We start from the raw sequence: 22,976 nt of genomic DNA, 5'->3' as shown, positions 1-22,976 counted from the left end.
TGTAGGAAATGTGGTAAGGAGATAAAATCTGAAATGTAAATATAATATCCAATAAACAAAAAAGGTTTCTTCCTTTTGTGGTTTTGTGTGTGTGCATACACACACACATACATACACACACACACACACACACACACACACACACACACACACACACACACACACGTCCAGGCCCTTGGCAGCAATAAGAGGGCACCAGATCTGTAGGAGCTGGAGTTACAGATAGATGTGATCCCCCTGATAGGAGTGCCAGGTCTCTGTAGCCCTGCCTTTTGTTTGTTTGTTGTTTTTAAACAAAGTTCCATGTATCCCAAGCTTCTCTTGAAGTCAATATACAGCCAAAAAAGACCTTGAGCTTCTTGATTCTCCTGGCTTTACCTCTTGATTGCTGGGCTATAGGCACCACCTCACCCAATTTACACAGTGCTGAGAGTGACTCTCAGGGCTTCGTTATACTAGGCAAACACTAGGTTCAGTTTTATGAACATTTAACTGTGTTGACAATGTAAATACATTTAAGTTGTTCTTTGTGTCTTCTGGAGGGGACAAGCTAATGAGGGCGATACATGAATATTCAAAGTCCTTGACAGGGCATGTCATCATGTCCTCCACTTGCACAAGGCCTGGACAAGATCGGGCACAACAACATTGTATCCTGGGAGTGGGATGGGCTCATGAGGCCCCACCTTTTCTTGTGTATTCATATGCCATTAATGGTTGCTGGACGAAGGGGTACATTTTTCTCCTTAGCCACTGCAAAGGTGCCCATGCTCCTGTGATCAACCCTAATGACACTCATTGATTCTATTTTTTAAAAACTTGAAAATAGAAAAATGACTAGCTGGGAAGAGGAGTGAGATTGACAGGGGAACCAGAGAGAGCGATAGGAGTGTGCTTGTATTATGTACATGTATCAAAATATCATCATGAGTTCCATCATGTGCAATTAATATATACTAATAAAGAAAGAGTAAAAACATGAGAACTGACAATGACTTTGGTAGCATGCCTATAAAGCTCCCCGTGATCTTGATGGGAAATCTTGAGTGAAAGGACAGGATGAGTGCAGGAAGTGAGGAGGTGGAAGCATGTGGAAACACAGTCACAATGGAGGCATTTAAATACTGAAAAAAATGCTTAGATAACCATGTGTGTGCTCATCATTTGAAAGTCAGCTACAAACTTGTTTGTAGTCCAGAAACAACCTCCAGTATTTGGCAGGAAAAAAATAGATTCTGGGTCTGATTCTGTGATTCTGAGACAGGTCTCAGAATTTGTATCTCCATGTCCTTAGTGATCACAGCATAGCAGATATTCTTCCTGGCCTACATATGATCGATCATTCACATGCTGGCTGCGAGGACAGGCTCCAAGATCCAGTATGTCAAGGCTGGGTTCAAACTCTGGTGCTGTCGTTTGATTTAAACACATTGAGTCTTGGGTTTGCTCATCTGTCAAATGGTATTGGTGGTTGTGGCTCTAAGGGTATAGGAGAACATGTTTCTGAAATGCCTTGGTCCTGAGGAAGAGTTGATTCTATTTCTCCCTACTTCTCACCAACTCCCTGCTCAAAGCTCTCAACCTGGTCTGAGCCCAGCAAGCTATTACTAGAATAATGATAATAAAACATAAGGGAGGAAATATAAGGGAGAATAATAAAGCAGGAAAGGAAAATCAGATCTTAAACCTGCCATGCTGCCCACAGCCAATCTGATGGGACAGTTTGTGGATAGTTTGGCTGCTAGTCCAGGAAGAAAGATGATTATATCTTACATGACCCAGTTATGAGGGTGGCCAGTCACCATTCTAATCCCCCATTATGTAAACATAAAGGAAATTTCTTGTGCTCCTTCCCTTCCTTCTCTTCCTTCGCTTCTTTTCCTTCTTTTCCTCCCTCCCTCCCTTCTTTCCTTCCTTCCTTCCTTCCTTTAGTTGTCCTTCCTCCTTTTCTCCCTCCATTTCTTCCTCCTTTTCTTCTTTCCTTCCTTTCTCCCTGCATCTCTTCCTTCTTTACTTCTTTTTCAAGACAGGGTCTCATGTAGCCCAGCCTGATCTCAAACTCAGTACACAACTGAACATGACCTTTAACTCCTTATCATCCTGCCTCCAGCTCCCGCACCCTGAATTCTGGAATTACTAGCCTGAATCAGCACACGTAGTTTTATGCAGTGCTGGAGATGAGACTCAGAGCCTTACATGCACTAGCTAGCCACTCACTCCACCAACTCAGCTACATCGCCAACCCGAGCCAATCTTCTTGTCTCATCTAGTGTAGTCAAGTCTAGTCTATCCCGTCTTGTTATATTTGTCCACCCTGCTCTGTCTTGTACTAGCTTTTTGTTCCCTTTCCTGACCCCAGTAGAACTTCCCATTGTAGAAGCTGTTCACAGCTTCAGACACACGGCTGCCCTCCGGATGAGCACACCTCACCTCACAGGATGAGCACATTTGGGTCTCACTGTCACTCTGAAGGAGCAATGTTTAGTGACTGCTTACTGCATGACTAATTTTAAATATTTGTCTGATATGTAGATGATGTCTCCCTGTGACAGCTGAGGGAGAGTTACTGATATCTTTTCTCAAAATGACACAGCTCCACTGCTGCTGCTTCTCAGTTACAGACAGTGGGTTACTTCTGTTTAGAGCTCTGATACACTAAGTTTGATTGCCAATGCTTTAAGCAAGACCACAGCAAAAGAGCATGATGCCTTTGTGACAAGGAGAAGATAATGCTCCTTCTAAATTAAAAAAAAAAAAAAAAAAAAAAAAAAAAAAAAATGGAGAAAGCACCATGACTCCACCTTCCCAGTCCTAGGAAACAACTAAGGCCTTCTCATCTTACTTACTAACTCCAAGCAAAGTTTCTTTATGAGTGAACCCAGACATGTATGTATCTTGGACATTGAGGACCTGGTTATATCTTGTTCCCTTTCTACCTTCTTGCTTAGACATCTATGTGTAGGGTGCAAAGTGCAGAACCTTCTGTGGTAGCCCTTATCCAATCTCTCTTAAGTTTCTGCATATTGTATAATAAATAAGAAGTTTTTCATTAATCTGTCACAGGGGACCTTCTTAGTGTAAATACTTTGATTAGGAAAACCTTTTCTTACTCTGTGTGGGGAAGATTCTCATGGAAGGAGAGACCTGTGACTAGAAGCCCCGTCTCTCTCATTAACAGGGTTAGGGGAGGAAGGAGGGGAGAGTTGAGCCTAGATGTGCAGAGAAGGGCACAGACAAATGGAGAGGCCTGGAAGAAAGAGGGCCAAGATATTCTCAATGGCCACACAGCCAGAGGCTTCGATACAAGTAAGTATGTCTAATCTTTTGGTTTGGATGTGGGGCCACCACATAAGCCTCCTCTGCTGCTTTTAAAGATGAACAGAGACTCTGAGACTTAATCATGTCTCACAGTAACTTTCAGAAGGGAAAAGACTGAGATTCCACCATTCAAGATTGGGGCTTGCAGGAGCAAAATCCCAGCACTGGCTGACGTCAGAAGGCAAGAGAACAAATTGCTGGGCTCACCATATCTCAGCCACAGGGAGATGGGAAGGGACTCTTCCCATCATCCATGGGAGTGGAAGTCAAGACTGACAAATGAATATGCTATTATTATTAATCATAGCAAATGCTTAAATGTTTATGCCTTGTGCCAATCATTACTGCAAGCTCTTGATATAAAATAACATTTTAAAACACTGACCTTTTATTATTAGATAAATATAGATTCACATTTTAGGAAATTACATGGAAAGCTGATACATTCTTTGTTTAGTTTCTGCCAATCATAAGGCATGGCCAAACTCTAAAACAACAGCACAACCAGAAAACGGTTCTCAAAGCAGTCAAGTTACAGACTACTTCCAACACCACAAGGATGTCTCCTATTCCTTTAGACAGTTACACCCACTTCCCTCCCATCCAAAACCTATCTCAACCCCTGGTTGTCAATAACAAGTTTATATTCCTGGAATTTTCCATGTCAAGAATTCAATCTAAGTAGAATCATACAGTATGTAATGTTTTGAGATTTTCTTTTTCCATTCAGCATTGTACTGTCCAAATTTTGCATTCACCAACAGTTTTCTATTTTTCATCACTAAATAGTATTCTATGAGATAGGTGTAGTGTTAGGTTCCCCAAAGCAGGCATCAAACTGGCAGTGCTAATGGCAGTGTTTTAGGGTAACAGCCAGGAAACAGAAGCCTAAAGCATTTCTTAGAAGTCCCTAACAGCTGTCTGAACACTGCTAAACCTCAACTGTCAGAACTCCATCTGTTTGAGAAAGTCCCCAAGCTAACTGCATGGCTTTTGCAGCTTTTGAGCAACCTCCTCCTGTCAATCATCTTTATAAGTGCTAAGAAGCTTTTGTAGCTATTGCTGTCCTCTAATGTCTGAGACAGTTCAGGTTTATCACCATCATCATCATCAATTACTATAATTATAATTAAACTGTTCTTCTCTCTATGGAGATTGACAGGCAGTGTTCAGTGGTTTCTTACTGTGCCTACTTACATTTGGTGCTGAAACCCATAAAGGGTCACAGCCCACAGGTTGAGAGCCACTCTTGTGGCAGGTCTCCTAGTCAGACTCCCCAGTGTCTGGACTTGAAAGGAAGACTTTCTGTTTTCTCCCTACTTTTGCCCACTTCTGGGATTTCTTTTCTGTCACTTCTGTTCCAGAAATCCTTCATCTCCTTCACCATGGGGTCCTCTGAGTTCAAGCCTGACTCCATCACCTGTCTTAGGTGTTTCCTCAAATCTCTTCTCTCTCTTGGATTCCATAATACTAGTAAGCCTCGCCATCTTGTGTTTTGACTTGGCCTCAGTAGAACTTGATAATCAGTCTTAATAGCCAAAAGATGGCACACCAGATTTCCAAATTCTCACAGACTGTGATAGTTTCTGCCACCACACAGATGGATGATCCAAAATCCCCTATTTTTATCCCTTCCTGTGAGCAGACTTAAAGAGATTGAATGTCTTTTGGATGTAGACAATATTAAAAGATTATCATGTGGCTATGCACAGGCAGGACACTAGAAGAGATGACCACCCCTCTTTGCCTCACCTAGGTAGGTCAATCCCTCAAGTTCCCTTTCCATGTTTTCTTCACAGAAAAATCTCTCAGATCTTCTGGGCCTGGTGTCCAAAGACTGATGCTACCCTGGGAGATTAATCTCTAATAAAACCATTGATATTACCATGTAAATGTCTGAAGTGATTGTCTAGATGCTGGGTAAGTCTCTGTCATTTTAAATTGATGCAGAGGTGACTCGATCTAGACTTTCTGCTCACTTTAATAAAACTTATCCTTGTTGGATCTCTGTGATGGGTTGACAGCCAGTCCCACCAGCCTGGGGATTCAGGAATCTCTCCTTTGTTTCCTCTGGGGCTGCCTGGCCACTGACCCCTTTTTATGTCTAGTTGCCCAACCCTGTATGGTACTAGGCAGGGATATCATGACCAAATTACAGTTTCCTTTTCATTCATTGACCTCCTTCCCAAGTTTTTATTTCCCCCTAGCCTGAGAACCAACACCCTCTGGTTTAGCTTTCTTTCAAATACAAATTAAATATAGTTCCTGTTTTTTTTTCATTTTTTAAATTGGTTATTTTATTTATTTATATTTCAAATGTTGCTCCCCTTCCTAGTTTCCCCTTTACAACTCCTCAACTGAATTTCTCCTCCCCCTGCCTCTATGAGGGTGCTCACCCACCCACTCACCTCACAACCTCACTACCCTAGCATTCCCCTATGCTGGGGCATGGAGCCTCCACAGGACCAAGGGCCTCTCCTCCCATTGATGCCAGATAAGGCCATCTCTGCTACACATGCAGCTGGAGCCATGGGTCCCCCCATGTGTACTCTTTGGTTGGTGGTTTAGTCCCTTGGAGCTCTGGGGTATCTGGTTAGTTGACATTGTTGTTCTTCCTATGTGGTTGCAATTCCCTGAAGGGAATCTGAAGATCCTTCAGTCCTTCCCCCAATTCCTCCATTGGGGTCCCCATGCTCAGTCTGATGGTTGTCTATGAGTATCTGCATCTGTATTAATAAGATGCTGGTAGAACGTCTCAGGGAACAGCCATACCACCAGGATCCTGTCAGCAATTCCACTTGGCATCAGCAATAGTGTCAGGGTTTGGTGTCTGCAGATGGGATCCATCCCTAGGTTTCCATCCCTAGGGATCCATCCCTAGGTGGGACAGTCTCTGGATGGCCTTTCCTTCAGTCTCTGCTCTACTCTTTGTCCCTGCATTTCCTTTAGACAGGAATAATTCTGGGTTAAAATTTTTGAGATGGGTTGGTGACCCCATCCTTCAACTGGGAGCCCATGCCTATCCATTGGATATGGTCTCTACAGGTTCTATCTCACCTTTGTTGGGTATTTTGGCTAATGTCATCCCCACTGGGTCCTGGGAGCCTCTCACTTCCTGGAATCTGGGACTTTCTAGTGGCTACCCCAGTTCCTCACTCCCCACTGCTACATACCTTTTATATCCAGTAAATAAATTATTCCAGTCATGTGGGAAAAAAACTTCAAAGATACTTTGACAGTTACATTCTTCTGGTCGAAGTTTTAAAGTTGGCTTTCACATTAAAGTACATTCTGGCTTTACAACAACTTTGGTTGCAAAGGATGGGCATGCTGCTTACTGATGATACAAATTTGAGAGCTTTAAAGGCAAGTTTAAATTACACAAGTCTCTTAACTGAAAATGCATCGAAACTGAGACTTAATTACCTGCCAGCCTAAATTGGTTTCAAGTATAAAAGTCAGGCCCCTGCTTTTTCCTAGAGCTAACAGGCTTCCTACTGAGATAGGTAACCCTACAAGAAATGTTTCATTAAAAAATAACTAAACAAACCCATAGCTTTAATGTTGTTGTTACTGACTTAGGAATTGCTTTTCTCTATACTTCATGCTCCAATTATGATTTTAAAAGCACTTGCTTTTCAATGACTATTCTCAATAATTAAGAAGTGGTGTCTCATAGTAAATGATTAAATGTTTCCTGAATAAAAAGAAAAATAAAGGTTTTTGCTAGTTGTAAAGGTCTGAGGAAGTAATTTAAAGTTTGTAAAAGTGAGACTTAAACATGATACATATGATGCCAAAATTTCAAACTTTAACATGTTCATATCAATGGAGTTCTGAGAATTTACTATATTACTCTAGTCTTGGTAACAGTTATAAGCAGTGACAACTAAAGCTTTTTATTCTCTTGTACATACGTTCCAACTACTCCTCCCAGTCCACCTCCTCCACCCCTCCTCTCTTCCATAACCATTCCTCTTCCATTTTAATTCAGATGGAGCAGGCATCCCAGGGATATCAACTAAGCATGAACATGGCATAACAAAATACATTAAGACTAGGTACAAACCCTCATATCAGGGTTAGGTAAGGCAACACAGTAGGAAATAAAGGGTCCCAAAAGCTGGCAAAAGAGTCAGAGACACTCACTCCCCCAACACACACACTCCCCCTGTTAGGAGTTCCACAAGAACACCAAGCTAATAACCATAGTATATACACAGAAGACATAGTACAGACCTGTGAAGGTTCCATGACTGCCACTTCAGTCTCTGTGAGCTCCTTTGGACCTTGTTTAGTAGATCTTGTGGACTCTATCTCTGGTGTTATTGACCCCTCTGGCTCCTACAATTTTTCTCCTCCCTCCTTTACAGTGTTCCCCAAGCTCAAAGTGGGAGGAACTCGATGGAGATCTCCAACTTAGTCTCTTTCTCCACCTAATGTTTGGCCGTGGGATTTTTGCATCTGCTCCCATCATCTGCCAAAGAAAGCCTCTAATGATGGTTGGGCTAGGCACTGATCTATGAGTATAACAGAATGTTGAGGTAATATTTAAAACAGTGGCACCCAATTTGGCTTGTTCTCAATCAGCCGCCATCCTCCTGACTAGCCTAGGCCTGAGGCCACAAGTGGTGGCAGGGAATTATCGCCACAGCTTGGCTCAGGTGGCCAGAGACACTGGCCCTGCCACCCACAAGATGCCAGTGTGGGAGATGGCTCTGCTAACCTTTCAAGCTGTCCCCACAAGGCTGGGTTGAACCCAGACCAACCCGCTGTCTACGCAGGCCCAAGCAAACTCTAATGCTTAGATTATCCAAAGGTTTTATATATTTGGTAATGCTCAATAACAAGATGCCCACACAAGTAGAGGTGTTTCCCAATTAACTAACCTAGATTTAAGTTGTTACTCAAGACTGCTCTTGATCCAATCGTGGTTCTCCATCCTCCAACCTCTCTGCCTCCCTTGATCCTCCTCTTCCTTCTCCTCCTCCTCTCCTTACTCCTCCTCTTCCTCTCCTTATTCCTCCCACCTTAGCTCCTCCCAATTTGCAGGGAAAGTATGCCACTACATAATATCATTTGGAAACATTGTATAGATTTTTTTTCTATCCTAGGTCTCTGGGGTATCCAGCCTCTGATTCGAGGTCATCCAAGAAGTGTCTAACAATAATAATAATAATAATAATAATAATAATAATAATAATAACAACAACAACAACAACAACACAGTCACAAGCTCAAATATCCAAATTTCCTTTGGTTGTTTTATTTTCTAAATATAGACTTTAAAAGTTCTCACTGTGCTGGGAAAATCTCTGTCCAATCTATTTCTATCCAGTCCTCTGCCCAAGAGCAAAGAGTGTTCATGTTTTTATCCCAAAACCATCTTTTGGGTCCTCAAGCTCTTCTCCCCCTGTCTTCTCTTTCCTGCCAGGAAATTTTTGCTTTATTACAGATGAATGTTCATGCTCATATCATATTGATAACTTTTTACCCTTTATTTTTTAGCTCTGGCTCAAAGATGTGTGTTTGCTCAAGCTGTTTAGAGATGTTTAACTGCTTCTTCTATAATGAGGTTTTCAGTACAGATTATATACAGTGGTCCTGCTGTTGTAGCTAAAGGTAATTATCCACCTAAGCTCCTTAACTTCACCTTTTGTGCATAGTCTGTATCTGGCTCACTAGATTTCCACTCAGCTGACAGACACTATCCAGGAATCAACCTCAGTTGCTCCAGAACCAGCTCACCTCACTAGCCTCTGTGGTTCTATAAAAACAGAGGGCCCTTGAATTTCTGACTGCTAGGAAAGCAGGCACTTGTCTCTTAATAAAGAATTCTGTCATTATATAAGCAGATCTGTCCAGGTAGGAAAGTAGATTAAAAACTTACACAAGTTGGCATGTAGACTTGTACCTTGTGGGAGCTAATTCCAACACTAGAATCCTGTCAGATCACAGCTTATGCCTTTGCTTCTAACCAGTATTCTAAGCTTCCCCTTTCCCAGCATCCTGACTCAGAAGGAAGCAGACTGAGAGGACTCTCATTGCCTTTTAAATACCATCACCATGACCATAAGTAAAGGCCTAGGATGTTAGGACCCCAAAGCAGGCCCTTAAATGGCAATGTTTTGTTTGTTTGCCACTCAGCACAGCACTCCAGAGATCTGTTCAAATTTTGCCTTCACCAACAGCTTTCTCTTTTTTATTACTAAGTAGTATTCCATGATATTGGTGTAGTTAGATCCACAAATCAGGTCTAAAATGACAGTGCAATGTCTTAAAGTAACAGCTTAACCCTCACCTGAGCTGAATTTTGCCAGGAAACAGAAACCTAAAGTGTTTCTCAGAATCCCTTAAATGGATGCATACTGTTAAGTTCAACTGTCAGCACCTCATCTGAGAAAATCTCCAAGCTTACTTCATACCTGGTCCAGTTTTCAAGCCGCCTCTTCCCATTGTGTACACATAGGAAACCCAACCAGCTTTTGCAGCTACTGAGGCAGCTGAACAGGATCTTGTTGTTGTAGCTGTTTGTTTGTTTTGCTGTTGTTCTATTAAACTGTTCTCTCTACAGAGTGGCTGTGTTCTGTGGGTTTTTGCTGCATCTGCTTGCATGTAGTACCACACTTTAACCATTTGGAAGTATGAATCAAAATACCAACATTTCTTGATAGGTTTTACTTATGTACATTTTCATTTATTGATATGTGTCAAGTTGCTAGGTTATTTATATGTTTCATGTTTTAGGAAACTGCCAAACCATTTTGCCTCTTCACAATCTCATAGGCAGTGTGTGGGTGATCCAGTTTCCCAACACCTTCACCAGCATTAATCAGATTGGGAATTGCAGGCTGTGTGCCATCCGTGAGACAAAGCACAGGGATTTCTAGAAAATTCTCATGGATTGTGTCTAGATGAAGAAGAAGTGAATCTACTGCTTACATGATTACAGAATGGTTAGACTTGCAATTCTGTGAGCATTAAAAAAAATTAGACCACAGAGCAGACCAAGTTTTAATGAGGACAGAATTTAGAAGTGACTAGTCTTTTTTAGTTTCACAGAGTCTGATAGGAAGGACTCTGGGGCCCTACAGCAAGGAAACAAGAACAGAGAGTTGGTTGGGGAGATGGCTCTGTGGGTGGGTGTACTAGTTAGTCTTATCAACTTAACACAAACTAGAGCCCCCTGGGAAGAGAGAACCTCAACTGTAGAATTGCCTCTATCAGATTGGCCAGTGGGCAGGTCTATGTGGGTATTTTTCTGATTAATGGTTAATGTGGGAGGATCCAGAACACTGAGAGTGATTCTTCCACTGGACAAGAAGTCCTAGTGTATAAGGAAGCAAACTGAGCAAACTGGGGTGGAGCAAGCCACAAGAATAGAGCCAGTGATTTGCATTCCTCCATGGCCTCTGTTTTGATTCTTGCCTCTATGTTTCTGCCTTGGCTTCCTCAGTGATGGAAAAGTTGGATGGTAGCCTGTAAGGCAAGTAAGTTCCCTTCTCCCCAAGTTGATTTTGGCTATTTTTTTTAACACAGCAAGAGGAAAGTAAATAGGACAGTCAGAAAGTACTTGTCATGAGTTCATTTCCCAGAACCCACAGAAAAGAGTGACATGAGAAGTGTTCTAAACAAATCCTCTGGAAGAAGGGGGTGGGAAGGCAGATGAATACAAATCAGAAAGAAGAAAGAGGGACACAAAATGTTCCAATTAGAGGATATTAAGATTACAACTGCTTTCCTAAGGGATTATAGATGTACTAGGCAGCCTGTTAATCACACCATCACAATTCTAGGACATCTCAATGATATAGGTACTATTTTTATCCTCTTTAGAAATGAGAAAAGTGAGGCTGGCAAGAAAGTTCAGGGCTAAAGGCACTTGCAATCAAGTCTGATGACTCAAGTTTCAGCCCCAGGACCTACACAGTGGGAGGAGAGAAACAACTCCTGAACATTATCCTCTGACCTGCACTTGCAATCATGTATGCAGGGCCCGTTACCCCGCCCCCCACACACACACAAATGTTTTTTCCAGTGATAAAAGGAGATCTGAGAGTAAATGAGATGTCCAATTTAATGATTCTTTAAGCAGGGAGCCAATACTCAAACTCAAGCATTCTGATTCCAGGACCCATGAGCTAACAAAAGCTCAGACACTGTGGTCAGGAGAAAACACTATTTCAGGGTGACTTGCCCTGTGTGTAGACCTTGTCTGAGCTCTGGGAGATGAGTGGTCTCCTTGACTCTTGTGTGATCCCAACCGTGCTCAGTACAGTTCTTAACATCTACAGAGGGGCCCAGCTTATGGTGGCTTGACTCACAAACTTTCAACCTTTGATGATGCAAAAGTGACACTATAGCATATTTCAGATTTTGAGTTATATTTTTTCTTAGTCTAGTGACCTTAAGTATGCACCATTTTCATGGTGCTGGGCACTGTATTCACTACCACCCTGCACTATGTAGATAAACTACCATGTTTAGTCAGTTTGGTATATAAAACACATTTGGGGTTTACAGTGTTTATAACTTAGGATGGGTTCAGGAGAACATGACCTCATCACCAGTTGAGGGCCACCTGAGGTTGAGCAAAAGGGGAACAAGTTACACAGAAAAACATCTTCCAGACTTCCATTTTTAGTTAGATGGAAACCAACCTTGCACCTCAAACAGGTACAAATGCAGAGGATAGGGAATTCCTGTTCTCAAATCAGTGGGAATGCAGAAATCCACAATGGTATGCAGATCTCTGGGAAGTGTTTCCCCAGAGCTGAAGGCATAGGATTCAGTTTCCCCAGCTTCACAGGCACATGGAGAAAATGGTAAGCCTAGGGCTACCCCAATGTGAAATATTAGACACAAGACTCTCAGAATGGAAGACTCCAAGAAAGACAATATTAGTGTGAAGGCAACTCAAGGATGCACACCATACACCATTGATTCCAGGTTTCAAGGAAAATGTTTCAGTGATGAACAAGGCAGAATAAAATCACCTCCTATGAGAACTCCAGGGATCACAAATGGTCGCACATAAGCTAACATACTCACTGTGATAGTTTGTATATGCTCGGCCCAAGGAGTAGCACTATTAGAAAGTGTGGCACTGTTGGAGTAGGTGTGTCACTATGGGTGTGGGCTTTAAGACTCTCATCCTTGCTGCCTGGAAACCAGTATTCTGCTAACAGCCTTCAGATGAACATGTAAAAGTAACTCTCAGCTCCTCCTGCACCATGTCTACCTGGATGCTGTCATGTTTCCACCTTGATGATAATGGACTGAACCTCTGAACCTGGAGGCCAGCCCCAATTAAATGTTGTCCTTATAAGAGTTGCCTTGGTCACAGTACATGTTCATAGCAGTAAAACCCTAACTAAGACACTCATTCTGTCTAAAATCCCTAGATCATTAATCAGTGTAACCTATTTGCAGCCTTCAGGGTGAGCTGCCCAATAGACTTCTTATGCTCAGGTGGTCAGACCCATATAGATATAGACAATGCTAATTGGACTTGGTAATATTTTACACACACACACACTCACACACACACACACATTTATATACTTACCTATATTACAAGCATACATATATACATACATATATGTATATATGATTAAACATGAGTTTGAGAGGAAGATGTGTATAGGATGATAGGAAGATTGAGAGGGGAAGGCGGGTGGATATGGTGGAAACATTGTCTTCATATATGAAATTCTTGAAAAAATCAATAATAATAAAAAGAACAAGTAGTGCAAATGTTAGTTTCTATGTGGTATATATTTTAGCCCACCTAAAATTAAAATTCTTAAAAGAGAACAAGGAATTAAAAGAAAACACTGAGATAGTGTCAAGCATTTACAATTCTCAGAGGATGGAGCACATAGATATCAGAAATTTTGAAGATGGAAATAACAAGCAGTGGACAGAATAAATGCTAACTTCCTTCTGTACCAGTTAAAAATAAATGCATAAACAAAATACAAATGGAAAATACTAAAACCTTTCCTGAATAATTTTATTTAGACATATTTGTGGGTACATGTGTGGGGGATATATGAGTATGAGTGCAGATGCCTATGGAAGCCAGAAGGGGGCACCAGAGCTCCTGGAGATGGATGGATTGAGCCATTTGACATCAGTGATAGCAACTAAACCTTGGTCCTCTACAAGAATAGCAAGTGCTCCTGACTATTCAGCCATCTCTCCCACCTCATTCCTGAAAGTAAATAAAAAGAAGAAAATCAAGATTATATTTAGAAAACATACCAAGTGTTCATGGATAAATATTGACCAAGAATAATACATGTCAGGGTAGATTCTACTACAACACAATCCTTCAGCACATAGTAAAATGGAGTATGTGACTTTAAAAGAGATTACTGCCAGGCATTGCAGGTCATGCTGTATTCCATAAATTAGTGCTAGGCATTGCAGGGCATGCATGCTTTATGCTATAGATTAGGACCAGGCATTGCAGGGCATGCTTTATGCCAGAGGAGAATTGAGTAATGTATTTAAGAGACTTGAGGAGAGAGAACATCAAAGACTTTTATATCCAGTAAAAAATGATTTTTAAATACAAAGGGCAGAGATAAGCTTATTGAACCACAATAACTAAAGCATATTATTCCCATAAGACCTTTCTGAGTAATCTACTGTAGAATGAATTTCAGACAATAAATTAAATACAGTGTCAATGACATAATGACCATTAATGAGCATCAAATAAATAGCTACAGGGACTAATAGAACAAGGGAAGATGAAGAGAAATAAACACTGTGAGATGGCTGAGTTCTGTGGGAATGACAAACACAACTATTGAGAGTAGAGGATCTTTATAAGGTTAAAGTTCATAGGTTTATATACTTAAAATGGGTAATTTTGCTAAACATATTTTTTCTCAATAAACTTGACAGAAGAAAGGGTGTGTTGAAGTGGAAACTTCTGGTTTCTTTGGAAAGTCATTTGTGTTGGATGGTGTTTTGCTGGGGTAAACACATGAAGGAGTTTTCCTGAAGCAGACACAGGTGAAAGGATGTTTTGCTAAAGCAAGCACATGAAAGGACGCATGTATTGGTTTGCCTTACATTGGTTAGCTGAGCTCTGTTTGTCATGACTCCATAGAGAAACCACACACACACACACACACACACACACACACAACTGGTGGTATTCTGATGGCCTCTTGCCACTTCTGTGGACTCAGGCCAATTGGCATTATGATGTCAACTGATACAGACTCACATGGAGTTTTGCTAAGACAGCCTCATGTGCTGAGGCAAGACACTTGGTGAGGATGTGTGATGTTTGGAGGAGTATAAATAGGACTCAACATACAGTGACGGGGCTTGCATGGCTGGCTTTGCAATGCTTCTTGGTCTGGCTCATGTCTTCACTGATCTTCGCTTCATTGATAGAGGCATAGCAAAGAACTTCTCCAGGCATCCCTGCTGGTCCTAAACTCTCCTGCTGAGTCATGCTGACTCTGCTGAGGCCTGGCTGTTCCTGCTAGGTCATGCCACTGCTGCTGATGTCATGTTTGCTATCCCAACACCACTGAATTGAACTGCTGGTGTATTCGTGAAGTGTTTGTGAGTGGATCGAGCAGTCACTGCTGTCCTGGGAACTGACCTGCTGATTTCCTGACAACGCAGATAGAATTTGCTCCAAAGAACAGTTTCTAATCAAGTCCACTTTCCTATATCCTAATAACCTCTTTTCCATTACCTCTGGTGGGGGTAATGGGCTAGAAGGGAGGTTAAAGCATTTAAGGACCCATTTTAAAAGTAGGGTTTTGAAAAGTCTAAGTTACAGTATGTGAAGAGCATCCTGTTAGTAACTTCTCACTGCTATGACAAAATACCTGAGAAAAGCAACTTCAGGAAGGAGGAGGAGCTTATTTCCACACGTGGTTTAAGAAGGGATACGGTCCATGATGGCGGCCAGAGAATGAGGCACCTGATCACAGAGGATCTGCAGTCAGGACACGGAGAAGACACAGAAAATGGAGCCAGGCTATGAAATCTCAAGGCCTACCCACAGTAACTCTCTTCCTCTAGCAAGGCTTTGCCTACAAAAGCTTCCATGGTCTCCCCAAACAGCACCACCACCTGGGAAACAAGTGTTTAAACATTGGATCCTATGGGAGGTACCTCACATTTAAACTGCCGAACATATGATAAAAATTGTTACTATTTTCATCGACAGTCATGGAGATGATATTCTTATTATCATGATCCAGAGAGAGCAACAGAGATGCCCAAGACCAGGAGGGTCACAGAAGCAAACATGAACTGGCTGGGACGGAGCAAGACAGTAATAATAAGGGCGATAATAATTGCATTGTATTAAAATGCAAATATCTTGAAGCCTATGATTTTATAATGATGTTTTAAAAATGGTCACCTTCTGGGCATTTCAGGAAACCAGTTATCTTGAAAGCTGGAAAACAAATTAAACAACCATATATTTCCTAATTCCCCTTGTGAATATCTTAGTGATCACACAGCAGATGAACATACCTCATTATCAGTGCATTACTGATGGACAATAAAGACCAAATAACAATGTCAGGACATCATAGTGCTCAGCTGAATGACAGTCTCTGAAAGTCCCACTCCTTAATCAGGCAATGCAACCCTACATGATAGAAAAGGGACTTTCATACCTGTTTACACCCTGCAAGAGGGGCAGTCCAGTGGCAGAATGTACGCTTAGCATACATAAGACCCTGGGCTTGATTCTCAGCACATTCCACAAACACAAACACCTGATGTGGAAGAATCTCTTGAACTCTCTGATGGGGCTGGATTTGACTCGAAGAACCTTACAGGAGGAGTCAGAACCTGGGATAATAACGGAAGCAGGATTTGAGGATGTTAGGCTGCTGTCTTTGAAGATAGAAGAAAGAGCATGAGAAAAGTGATGTAGCTCCAGATTCCAGGAAACGCCAGAAAATACATTTCTCATTGGAAACTCTAAAGAAAACATGAGGCCACTAAGTCCTCATTTCAGGCAGTGGGACTATCTTGAGCTCAAGAGAATGATTTATAATAACTTAAACTACATGGTTTGTTGCAACTTATAAGCAATAGCTACTGAAACTGAAATATCAAATTCTGTAAACACACACACACACTGTTACATTTGTAGGTGCACATGCACACGCACATACACATGAGTGTGTGTACATGCGTGTATATGCATGTGCATTCATCTGCTCACGTATGTGCAAGTGTGAGCATGCCTGTGGGTGTGCATGTGCATATGTACCTGTCTGTGTGTGTGCTGGCTGGAAGGGAACAAGATGAATTTCAATAATAATAATAATAATAATAATAACAATAATAATTGCACCAACTGTTAAGCATCAGCTGTCGCTGATTTGAGACAATGAGACTCACCCAGGTATTTCCTGGTTTCTCCAGTCTTGTCAAACTCCACCTACATCTGGCTTCTCCACTAAGGCTATAAATCAGGGTCATATGAGCCTTGAGTTTGCTTCTAATTGTAAAAAATACACAAGACAGAAAATCCTGGACTGTACCAAGAGTAAACATGTAGATTCCCCAGACTGTGGGAGAATCTGTAAGATAAATAGCTTGGGTTCTGCACTAGGGAATTTATAAGGAAGAGAAGGGATAGAGAAGGGAGCCTATAGTTACAGTGATACTTAAATGGTATATGAAGTTTTAATATTTGTGGGCAATCAGTGTCTATGATCCAGATATATACATTTCCTGGTAAACTGTGTAAAGATAACTCAAGGAAGCAGTTACTGAAGAAAAAACAAACTGAAACAAGATGGTGAGCGTTGGGGGAAAAGATGAAGGACCGAGAGGAACAGGGTATATAGGACCGTTCTTAGCTCTTAGGAGTAGCTGGCAAAGCAGTTTTGTCATTGCCCTTATTGCCTTTGTGTTTTGAAACAGGCATCCTGTATCCAGGCTGGTCTGGAAGTTCCCATATAGCTGCAGTTGACACTGAACTCCTGGTCCTCCTGCCTTGACCTCCTGAGGGCAGGTGTTACAGGCATACACCACCATGCTCAGCTAGAAGATTTCATTTTTATTTTTTTCCTTTGGATGATGTTCATCTTATAAGACTTAAATATGCCAAACAGTTGATCATTGTCTTTTTTTTCTGTATCCCTGTTTTCAAGTCTACTGTTATTTTGTTTAATAAAACAAGAGTCTTAAAAACAACCATAATAAACTAGCAAGCATTATTTAGATTAAAAGGAGTCGACAAGTTTATTATAAAAATATAATAATTGGTTTAAAACTCAATAAACAGTTTCGACAGCAAATTAAAGGTACATGAGAAAAGAATTAGGGAGTTGGGAGGCAAGATATCAAAAGAGCAGCTGGGGAACACAATGGATGGATGAAGAATCTCTGACATCAGAATCAGCACAGTGCCGAGCACACATGTGTGCACTTTGTATGGTGCCCCCCCCCCGACATGCCAGTAGACGCTGCCCAAGACTCCTCATTGAAGGTCCAAGAACATCCTTTGTGTTATTCCTGCATCTACAAAGCCTCCCTGTCACGCAGAAACAAAGGCTTTTAACACATTCTTACCATCACTCCTAGAGTCCGTCTTTGTATTGCACCGTGTCACATTACTATCCATCCGAGTTGCTGGTTTCATAAAAAGAGGCAGTTTAATGAGTTTTGGGGCTGGGATTTGGACAGAACTTCCAACAAATTTTGAAATGCCCTAAATATTCTTCTGTTGTTTTGTAAGACACTTTAATGTGAAGTGGCATTCTCAGCATTGACAATTATAACATCAAAATAGAAATAAACTCTGAAAAATACCGAAGATGTCCCCATATCTTGTAGTATCAAATAATCAGTCAAAATTTAATTTTAAAATGGAATTAAATGAGCAATCCACCTCATTAGCATACAAATTTTCCTTAGCCTTTAACAAATGGTACAATCATACATATACCACAAGATTATTTTAAAATAAATTTTCTTATGACTGTCAATGTTTAATTATAGAGTTCTATTTTATACACTCACATAAACAGGGTCATGTAGAAACTTTTGAAATGAAAGGAGTTTTGAATGAAAAAAAAAGGTTTAGAAATCCTTGCTCTAACATATCAGAGTGAGATTGTACAACATAAAATACCAAGAGGATTTTTTTAAAATATAGAAGATAACAAGTTACCTTCAAAGGATTCAAAGTTCAACCTCTAGCTGCCTTCATTAGCAATACTAGAATAAAAAGCACTCTGGAGGTTTAGTTCCCAAAGTGGGAAGAGGACAGGAAACCATTTCTAAGGGGTGAGACATCAGCTCTTAAATTAATCTCTGTGGGTCTTACAGGCAATCTCTTCCAGCCTTTACAGCTACGAGAAGAAGAAAAGAGGATGAGAAGAGGAAATGAAAAGATCAGGAAAGGTGGGGGAGTTACCTGCTAATTAAAGACTGAGGGACTACAGTATTCTTCATTCCTGTCTGGGTCCATACATATAAAAGCCGTGCACACAGGGTACTCACACAATGTAGCCATCATGTAACAGGGGCCATGTTCACATGGTACTGGGACAGTTCAGCCACCGCCCACACAAGCCATTCCACTGGCAATTTTATTCACATACCTAGACACAATGCATTCAAATAGAAGCCAATTTCATGATGTCCAAATGAGGGAAGTTTAACAAGCACTGCTCTGGTTTGATAATGAAATGAGGCCTGAAGTTACCATGCTACAGAATCAGGAACACATCCTGCTTTCTGACCTGAATTCCCTTACCCGTCACCAGCCCCCCTGCTGTATATTTAGATATGAGTGTCCTCCTAACTGGGTCCTGTCACTTGCACTGAGTCTCAGATTATTGTCAAACTAAAGATCACTAGGTATCTAACAGCAGCTGAGTTCAAGGTAGAGAGATGCTTGCTATCAGGAACAGTGCTGAGGCTGCAGGGAGATGGCCCCTTCTACATTGTTTAAAGATAGGATATTGTTATGTAGCCTTGGCTGGCTTTGAACTCAAGGTCATCCTGCCTTAGCCTCCTGAGTTCTGAGTGGTATTGCAGCTACATACCACTGTGCCCATCTCCTATAAACATCTGTAATATACGGCCCACCAGCCAGCTGCCGTATAGCCTCTTTTTGATAGAAGTTAACTGAAGACTCACTTTCTAAGGTTTGTCTGTGCAGCCCAGGACTCCAAAACCACCATGAGCTACTCCTTTCTATTTCTAGGTCAGAGGCAGAAGAAAATGCCTTCAGGATCTTTCCATAATTAGGGTTATTTTTTCAATGACTCTATTGCTCTGATCTTTGCCCAAGGTTACCTCCCCACCCCTACCGCTCCCAGTCCTCCCCAATAGATCTCTCTAACTACACTCAGGAGCACAGTAATGGGAAAGTTAGTACCAGCCTTCTCTTCTTTGCAAACAAGGAAGAGTATCTAGGTGGCTGTTTCAACCCCAAACACAAGAGCTCCTCACAGCTTCCACCTCAGAGTGGGATCATCATCAACCTGCATAAAACATAGCACATAGACTCTTCTGGAAAGTGCCCTTTCCTTCCAATATGCTGAAGAGCAGCTGGTGGGTCCTTCAGCTAAAGACAGGAAAAGTCTGCTTTGGTGGTTTCTCTCACTCCACTAGGACTTAACATCAACCTCCTGCCAGAGCCAGATGGTTGCTTCCACTAACGAGGTTCATGAATAAAAATGGGAAATGTAATGTTGGGCCCTCATCGGAAGCCCTGCGCTCTGCCTCCTTGCTCTCCCTGCTCATCTAGTCTGCATGCTTACCTCTGCACCAGAAAACTAAGCAAGGGTCATTACTAAACATAAGCATTGGCGCGTCATCACCCAGCATACCTCCAGCAGCTCAGAATTCAGTTCCAAGAAAAAGCATTGGTTAGGAAATGAGAACAGCAGCACTAAGAGCTGTCATCACACACACACACACACACACACACACACACACACACACACACACACACACCAGAGAGAGAGAGAGAGAGAGAGAGAGAGAGAGAGAGAGAGAGAGAGAGAGATTCACACAGGCATGTGCACACATACTCACATACATATATGCACAAATGCACATATAAAAGCACATAAATACACACACATACACACATATGCATACTCACAAAACACAGACAGGCACATACACACACCTGTACGTGCACATACATACCCAGAGCTGTCAATCCATTGCACCAATACATGTTACAGTTTGTGTTTATCTCTTATGGGTCCTGTTCCAACAAGTCAGAGAGTCAGCAGCTTAACTAGAGCACTGGTCTCAAAGTGTGACCCAATAGCAGCACTGATAGATGGGGACTTGCTGGAAACCTACCTCCTTGGGGTATCTCTTCTGACCTGGTGACTCAGAAACTGGGAGATGGGGCTGAGTAATACATGCTGCAAAATCCCTCCCAGGTGACTTCAGTAACATGTTTTAGACAATGGAAATAGGGATGAGGAGTGTGGACTTGCAAGCATAAGAACTCAAGTTCTACCCCCTAAGAACCCATGTGTGAAAATTAAAAAACAACACAAAACAGCAACAACGTAAAACCTTGTAATTCCAGGCCTAGGGTGGCAAGGGCAGGAAGATCCCTGAGTTATGGCATCTGCCACATGCACACACACAAATGCACACACAGATGTAGAGAAGCAGATGCTTTACTCTCAGTAAAAGCACCCAAATACTGAGAATGCACCCACAGAGCTCCCACCTAGTCTTCCATGGTTCCGAACATTAAGTGTGGAAAGTTGTCTCCTGTTCAAGTGAAAGAAAAGCTAGGAAAACCATGGATGCAGAAGGCAGACCTAAATGCTTCAAAGAAAAATTGCAGATATTTCTTTATGTGTCTTATTGTAGAAAGAAAAGCAAAAATCTATAAACTATTTGACAAGGACTCGTTACCAAAGTAGGAGTAATGTGCAGCTAAAAGAAAGTTACCCCAAATGATGAGATAAAAGAATCAATGCAGAAGTTAAAAAATCCCTGAGCAGAATTAAAATCACATTTAAAGTTACAGTGCTCTATGGTGACAGCGTGGAGAGACAGAATCAGGAATGCTGGCAAAGGAGAAGCTGGACTAGACTGGAAACAACAACAACAAAAAAAGACAAGCACACAAACAGATGGTGGACAGTACATCCAAAGAGTGAGCCATTGATGGTGAAAATACATGAAAGACATTACCAAAACAGTAATCAAAGACGTGACTGAAGACAACTCCCATTGGCTGAGTTTCTGAACTCACTGGTCCTAAGTGATTCTTGTGGAGTTACTCTCAATAACAACCATCAGCTAGAACTTTGATTTCAACAGGGCACTGGGGAGATGGAGGTACTTTGTGGGTTTTGAGGATGTTACATGGCTATCCTAGTCAATGTGGGAGAAAAAGAGGGAGAGAAAGTTGGAGACTACATAAAAGATCCTTTTTATGGTTCCTGATAGCAGCCTTTTAGTGTAGCCCCTCCTGCATTCACAAGAAGAGCTTTGCTATTTAGGGACAAGGGTCTGTCCTCCAACATGCTTTCCCTAGAAGAATGGCTGCAGAGGACTAAGAGGCAGGACCAAAGTATACTACATATGTATGAAATGGTGAAAAAGTAACTCAAAGATTGCTTTTTAGCCGGGCGGTGGTGGTGCACGCCTTTAATCCCAGCACTTGGGAGGCAGAGGCAGGCAGATTTCTGAGTTTGAAGCCAGCCTGATCTACAGAATGAGTTCCAGGATAGCCAGGGCTATACAGAGAAACCCTGTCTCGGGGGAAAAAAAAAAAAAAAAAAGATTGCTTTTTAAATTGCTGCTTGCATTTTCCCCAATTTAAAAATTTTAAATCTACATAGTAAAATTAATAATAACCTTTTCCTTTGATATTAATCAGGATTTGACACCTGATGTTGAAGTCTTATTTATAATGAAGAATCTTTTTTTTTCTTTTGGGCTTCCCCCACCCCCATTGAGACAGGGACTCTGTGTAGTCTTGGCTGTCCTGGAACTCACTCTGTACACAAGGCTAGCCTCAAACTCATTCTCCCACCTCTGCCCCCCAGCATGTGCCACTAATGCCCACTTCTCAATGGGAGAATCTTTTAAAGATCTATTGTACTGTTACTTATGTATATGTACATACATGCAGTTCCCATATAGGCCAGGAGAGGGCATTATATTTCCTAGCGCTGATGTTCTAGGTGAGTATGAGCAACCAGACATGGGAAACCAAACTCAAGTCCTCTGCAAGAGTTAAGGTGTCCTTAGCTCCTGACACATCTCTCCAGTCACCTACGAGTGAAAGATTTTACAAAACAATTTTACAAACAATCTTTTGTAATTTCCATTTTTTAAACCTGTGTGTGTGTTTTTCATATACTAAAACCCATGCATAAATAACACTGGAAGCAACCACATGCTTTGCCTCATGCTAATGTTTCTTGCTTTCTTTTTTTTTTTTTCATTTCTCCTTCCACACCCATAAATAAATAAAATCTGTGGATTCAGATATCCACAAACTCATTTCTAAAGAAAAAGATTAATATTCCTACAAAGTTCCATATACAAAACCCATTATTCATTTTTAATTGGCTCCATTTGGACCCAATCCCCCTGACCCAGAAAAATGGAAATTTATAGTGGACCAACCTTGGGTCACATATGAT

Source organism: Arvicanthis niloticus, chromosome 1 (assembly GCF_011762505.2).
Source record: "Arvicanthis niloticus isolate mArvNil1 chromosome 1, mArvNil1.pat.X, whole genome shotgun sequence".
Lineage (NCBI taxonomy): Eukaryota > Metazoa > Chordata > Mammalia > Rodentia > Muridae > Arvicanthis > Arvicanthis niloticus.
Note: the sequence above shows the minus strand (reverse complement) of the source record.